Genomic DNA, 7,436 nt, shown 5'->3' with positions numbered 1-7,436 from the left:
TTCAGCACAACAACCAAGAGCTTACATCCAAATCAACAAAACAATGGCTTCATCAGAAGAGGGTCAAAGTGCTAGAAAGAACCTAAATCCAGCATGAAATCTACATCAAGAAATGCTCTTCAAAACTTGACCAACCTGTGGCATTTCTGAGAAGAAGAGAGAGTAGAAATCACCAAGTAAAGATTTGGCATGCTGATAGACGCCTCGTAAAAACCCTGAATGCTATATTAAAATCAAAAGGTGTTTTCTGCAAGGTGCATGGGTTGTGTTATACATGTATACGACCACGTGCTTTTAGGCTTTTTATTTTCCCATTAAATATTTCCTTTTTATCTTTTTAGATGGAGTTGTACAGGTTAGCTCACATTAAAGGTGGAGACACTTCTGAAGTGTTTCAAAGGGAGTGTACAGACCTGTTTGCATTTCCGTTGCAGATTAAAATCATTGGTTGAATATTGTTTGTCAGCAACTTGAAAAAGGTCTCATATTTGAACTTCATTTAAATGTCATAGAATTTTTTATTTTATTTTATTGTACCCCGTCACATTCCCTTTTTAGTAAATGCATGTGATCTGTGAAGTCAATCCCTGAATTTATTTTCTTATGTTGCACATTCCTGCATGCACACAAATGTGAGCATGCATCTGTACCTGCTTTCTATGGAGATGCTGCATAATGTGGCATAAAAAAAAGTAAAGAATAAAGTTCCCTTCCTGATTTCTCCTTATGCCATCTCTATCAATGCATGCCATTTTAGCTGTTTGAGGAAGTAAAATGGTTTAACTATTGCTTGCACTTTTGAATATTATAAGTAAAATAAAACACACTTTTTTGTGGGGAAGAGATGGTGTTGTGCTGATTTTTTTGTTCATTTGTATCAATTCTTCATAGAGATGTTGACTGCCGGCCTCCTGTGACTCCACCTCACCCTGCTTCTTACTTCCACTGGGATGTTTGTCACAGCAAACAAGGAAATGCAAAACTTGCAAGTTAGGAGGAAGTAAAATTGTTGCTGATCGCTTACATGGCTGATGCTGATTTTGCCCAGTGACATCATCATCTTATTTGTGTTTGTGTGTTGTAAAACCTAAGAGTTATATGGGTGTAGAGTGAAGTGTAAAAGGTGTTCATACCTGTTAAACTATTTCCTATTTTGTAACATTATGGCTACAAACTTTAATATATTTTACTGAGACTTACTTAGGTGGACCAACAAAAAGTGTTGCATAAAATCATCGTTTTCTCTCCACTTCCAAATGACGTTCTGCTTGTGTTCATCCGTCACATTGTCACATCTCTGAAGGATCTAGCTCAGGCGGCACACGACAAACATGTGGGACAAAAGTGCTTGTGTGAGATAAGACCACAATCAAACCATTTGGCCTACTTGTAAAAAACGCTGTCTTTGCTCGAATCTGTACACAGAACATACCGTACGTTTGGTGAAAATAAAACATGGCGGTGGCATCGTCACGCCGTGAAGAGGCTTTTGCTTCAGCAGGGACAGGGAAGCTGGTCAGAGTAGATGTGAAGATGGATGGAGTGAGATAGAGGGCAGTCCTGGATGAAAAGGTCTTAGAGGCTGCAAAATGCTTGAGACTGTGCCAGAGATCACCTCCCGGCACAAAGAAGGCAGTTCTGTGATTCACAGCCTGAGATGAGGGCTGATTACAAAGGCACGCCACACTTTTCATATTTTTGTTTATGAAAAATGTTATAAAACTGTAGACCATTTTACTTCCCGTTAATAACTGTACACAGTTATCTGTTGTTCTGTCAGACTGAATCTCAATAATAAAAATAAAAAAACTTTGACATTTCTGGTTGTAAAGCGACAACAGATAAAACAAAGCTCTTACTTGTTCAAAGCCCTGTATCTGTAAAAGCCGTCTTACCAGCAAACCCGTGGGTGTCTCCAGTGCGTAGCTAGGGTACTTTGCACTGGTTATCTGTGCTGATCTTATTCCAGATCTGATTTGACATAATCGGCTTGGTGCTCTGCCCTGATGTGGGCTGTGATCCAACTTGAGTTAAAGCTGCAATCAAATATTTTCCAAGTTGGGATCGAGAAGCTGGTTTTGTTTTCAGTTTTTCAAGTCTGTCCATGTCACCCTGGCGAATGTAATCCGGGACACACCCATCGTTTCACAGACACACCTTTGGTTTTATGCTCAATCAGAGAGAAGGCCGCACATATAGTTAAGCTGAACTTTAAGAAAAACAACTTGTGTTGTATAATTTTATATTGTCATATATTTATGTGATTATCCACGTAACTTTCAGGAATGTAGCAGAGAGAGATATCAAATGATCAAATCCTACCTAGATACAAAATACACAAAAACAGTTTTAGCAGATTCAATGTTAAGACCAAAATTATGCTCAATAGTAAATCTAAAAACAAAATCTCCATGTTCTAATTTGATCTGCAGTTTTACCACCACTGCTGCTGATTATGACCCACAAGCGGAAAACAGTAACATTACTTCATACATAATAAGTGAGAGTGAGAAGAAACGAAACTAAACTACGTGACATATGGCTACTCGATTTGCTTTGAAAATTGTCTGTCTGGTTTACAGGCACACCTGATAGGAAGGTGAAATGAACAGTTTCTCCTTTTTACCATTAAACTAATACCTTTTTCTACCATGAGCTACCATGTGGTGAATCAGTTTGAAATGTCTCGGCAATAATTGGAAAGATTGTCTGTTCCTCCACTCATTTACCATGTCCATGTTTAGTTGGTACTTGGAGTAGACAAGTCCATCTTAGGGCAAAACAAAGACAATAAGAACAGAGGAGAGCAAAAAATTTAGAAAATCCATTTAGAAAATTTCAAGACAAGATTTGTGTCCGGTACCTTCCTGCTCTGAGGCGGCAAAACTGGAAACATCTCCATCCTAAAGGCAACCCTGGGTGAACTGATATAAGCAAGACACATACAAGCAAAATGTTTCTTCTGTCAAAGACATGACTGAACAGTTATTGGATACATTGCACACTGCACTGGTATCCTCCACAGTCCAGAAAAATCATAGTTTGCTTCTATTAAAGTGGTAATACCCCAATGATTTACCACTAACTGATGCTAAATCCTTGGATGATAACCCAATGGCACGTCTGTTTTGTTAAAATGTGAGTGTTTAGTCATGCAAAGACATTTGTCAATTGCATGTAATTTGGAACCTCATAACACTCCCACCTGTTGAGCTGTTTTACATTTTGCCACAGTGCAACAAAAAGCTTTAATGCATTTTTGAGGGGATTTTATGAGATAGACACACATAAAGTGGAAGAGACATGACACGGTTATTATAAGACTGAAAAAGACTTAAAACTATTTCTATACTTTGCTAAAGGAAATCCTTCCCATAGTAAAACCCTGCCACAACCATATTTCCACCAGGAGACAGTGTCTTTAAGTTTACTTTCTGGAAGGCACAGAGATTTCCATGTTGGTAAAAATAAGTTTTGGTCTCATCTTCTTCCACATGTTTACTGTCCCCACATGTTTTGTGGTAAATGGGACTTCTTAAGGCTTTTGTGCAGCGAGGGCTCTCATTTAGCTTTCTCCTTCATAAATGTTAGACTTGTGGAGAGTTTTACTAATAGATGACAGATTATTCCCACGTGAGCAGCACACCTGTGTATCTCCTCCAGAGTTATCACAGAGCTCTTGACTGCTTCTCTAGGTATTGCCTGGCCATAGATGGACTGTCATAACGCGGTAGGTGTGCATTTTTCCCTTACTGTTTCTATCTTTGGATAACTGGTCTGTTGTTTGGCTGGAGTTTTAATGGGACTGCTCATTTTTTCACTATTTTTCAATTTAACCTGTTGTACTTTTTACTATCTGGTAATTGGTGTAGGGGTGCTGGAAGGGCGTAGTTAGATAAACAGTTATGCACCGTGAGTGAAGTGTCAGTTCTGTTTTGTGAGACCTCCTTTTGTTCCTTTGTTACTAAGTTGCTTTCAAACAGCTCTTTGTTAGGCAACAACAGAAACTGTAAGCAGAAGTAGCTGCCTGAGGTGGTTAAACGCCTAAGTATAATGCTGGTGGCTGTTTCTGTGCCAGCTGTAACACTCCCTTGAATGGTGAAGACAAAAGTGAAACCTAACTCATATCTGGACACTACAGCGCAGTAAATGAACAACAACCATTGTTCAACCATGTTGCTGGCCTAGGGTATTTTTCACAGATTATTCCTAATTTTGTTTTATTTATTTACTTGGAAGCCATTTGCTGGCTGGAAGTGGCTAACGGGCCACCATTTGAATAGTCCTGGTATAGTACGTTCCAGCTAAGTCACTTAGCCTCTCAGTGAAAGCCTGCTCTAGGTTGTTGATGCAAATGATGATCAAAACGTAGATACAGGAAGAGCAACGTGGTATTTGTCATGGTGCAGCCTTGCTGAGCATTTCCTGGCTCCTTCTTCCTCTGTGCAGCCCTGATTAGGCAAACCTGTCAGGCTCTAATTAACTATGGACCAGCTACACCTCCTCACCTGGCTATAAGACTCACCTCAGTTTGTTCCTCGTCGCCGGCTCGTCTTCAGTCAATTCAACACCAAGCCTGTCAAGTCCAGTTCCCGTCTGTCATCTCCGATCCGTTTCCCGTCAGGCAGTTCCTGCACTCTTCACTCTCCGTCGGCGTCTGGTAACTGTCATGATTCGTCTTAGATGAACCTGGACAGAGCACGCACACACACACACACACACACACACACACACACACACACACACACACACACACACACACACACACAGAGCTGGTTTTGAGAGTTTATTGCAAGTAGTTGATTGTGGATGACAAAAACCAGAGATGGATTACATCTGCAGGAAACCGGCTGATGCTCTGGATTACGGCAGATCCGGACATTGTTGGGAAGAAAGCGCTGAGCCAAAAAGCAAAACTCCTTTTTTACTTGCTCGTCTACTTTTCAACCCTCACCTGCGGCCATGAGACATGGATTATCCCCACACGAACGATATCGTTGACATAAATTGAACTTAGTTTCCTCTTGAGGGAGGCCGGACTGAGCCTTTAAATTAGATGAGGGGCTCCGTCATTCAGGAGGAGCTCAAAGGAAAGCTTTTGCACATCAAAATAGTCAGACCCTGGGGGGGATGACCCATAATTCCTTGGAGGGACTACGTCTCTCATATAGTGTAATAGTGCTACATAAATAAAGATTAATTAATTGAGTTATCAAAGTTTACCCTAAAACACTCTGAATAAGAGCATAATATGTCCTGGCAGACTTCATATAACATTCAGAGATGAAAAAAAAAAAAGTTATCTACATGAATTACATAACATGTCTGCCAGACAGTAACAGTGCTTCTCCTTGGCGCTGCCTGCTCTTACCTCAGCTCACCCGGTTTCTTTATCACCTCAGATCGCCCTCTGCTTCCTCACGGGGTTATCTCGCCCCCTGATGTTACCTTCACTCTAGTACAAAGCCTGACATGTTACTCCTGCTCAGTGTTCTTTGTATGAAAAGGAGCCAGTTTCTATTTTTTTTTAAGTTTCATAACTTTTATGAGCACCAGATGGAGCTATTGTTTCTCAAAAATGCAAGAGCTGTTGCTCTGTAAGCAAAGTTAAGCCACAGGGTTTCCTGCTTTGACTTTGTTGCATCTTCTCTGAAATTCTCAGACCATGAAATGTCTTCGGTCCCTTCTTTTTCAGCAAATGCTGTTATCACATGCTGCTACAAAAAAGCTTAGTAAGCAAATATTTCTCCGTGAGTATTAAAAAAAACAAGGCAGTTACAAAGAATTCATGCCCTGTTATTGTTTGTCACATGCTGTCACTGTACAAACACAAACTACAACGTTTTATTTATGACAGACCAACACATATAGGGTCATATTTTGAAAGAGATTAATTTCTTTTTCCAAAATGGAAACACTGTAAAATATAAATATCTAAAAATGTTTGGCATGGAGTTTTATTCAGCCCACTCTTACCCCAAAGTGAATTCCTGTGTAACCATCAGCCTTCAGACATCACATATTTACTAAATAGACTAAATGTTTAATACCGGTGTGTATAAAGATGTTCTGTAGGAGCCTCAGAAGTTCTTTAGAGAACATTGAGAAAACAGCATCTTGATGGAAGGAATGATCCAAAAATCTTGTAAACCAAATACAGATTTACTGCCTACTTCCAGGCAGTCACAGGTTAATACATTGTTTAAAAAAAATAATAATAATCATAAATTGTTTCATGACATTTAAATGCACGTGTTTGCATTGACACAAATACTTTGCAGAAAAGGTGTAGCTGAAGTTCCGGACCACACCACTCTCCATATCTGCAATGATTTTCACTCTTTTCAGTTCATATACGATTAAAACACAGACACACAAACTGTAGCATATAGCTCTTACTTATTCTTTTTAAATAAAAGTTAAGAAGGAAAAAAACAACATATTAGTGATGTGGTTTTTTTTTATATTTGTTTAAATATTCTAAAATACAATATCAAATATAATATCACAATAGAAAACTATTATAGGTCACATATAGTATAGGTCACAATAGTTTATTACTGTAGTTACTGGAGAGTCACTTCCTCTTGTTCAACACCTTCAATCAGGAAGAATGAACCACTTCAATTAATTTGAAAAGGCACACAGTACCTTGTCTGGAGCGTCTGCTGAGAACACCTCGCTGTAGCCGCTCACAATGAGGGTCTCTGGATTTGTCCTGTGGAGCCCCACTTTACTGATTTCGCTGGCTTTATTTCTACGTTGTGGTGAGTAGGATATTAGATAGTTGCTGCTGTGGTTGTTTACGTCGTTTTGTATGTGTTATCTTAAAGTCGGCATATAACTAAAAAGCTCTTTAGAGAGCTGTATTACTTTACTTGATTGATCAATTTTATTTTGTAGAAGCCATAAATAAGCAAACTGTAAAAGTAGCAATGATCCGTTCAGTTTCCAATAACTTACTTTTAGGCTAGTTTTGCATTGCTATTCTTAATTATTAATCTAAGTTATTAATATTATCATCATCATTATTATTATTATTATTGTTAGTTTTAGTAGTAGTATCATCGTTATATTTTCTGCAGCTGTGTAACACACCTGAAAAAGAATGCTTGTTTCAGAACAAGTAAAAAATATAGATAATAATTGTCTCCTCCCAGAAGTGCAGCATTATTTTCTGAAATCAAGAAAGTGGCCCAAAATTACACCTACACCGAAAAGTAAAAAAAGGAAATATCATATAAAATATTATGTAACAAGCAGTAACAGCTGGGGAAGAAGCTCAGTGGAAAAACAAGAAAGAGAAATAAATTTGGTGAGGCAGTGAGTTCTACAGTCTTGCAGCATTTAGGAGGAAGCTGTGGTTGAGGCTCTTTCTCCCTAGTCTCCTTAGCCTCCTGCCTCTGGGTCATGGGTTTGCTCAGTGGGTTTGAGCC

This window comes from Fundulus heteroclitus, chromosome 7 (assembly GCF_011125445.2).
Source record: "Fundulus heteroclitus isolate FHET01 chromosome 7, MU-UCD_Fhet_4.1, whole genome shotgun sequence".
Lineage (NCBI taxonomy): Eukaryota > Metazoa > Chordata > Actinopteri > Cyprinodontiformes > Fundulidae > Fundulus > Fundulus heteroclitus.
Note: the sequence above shows the minus strand (reverse complement) of the source record.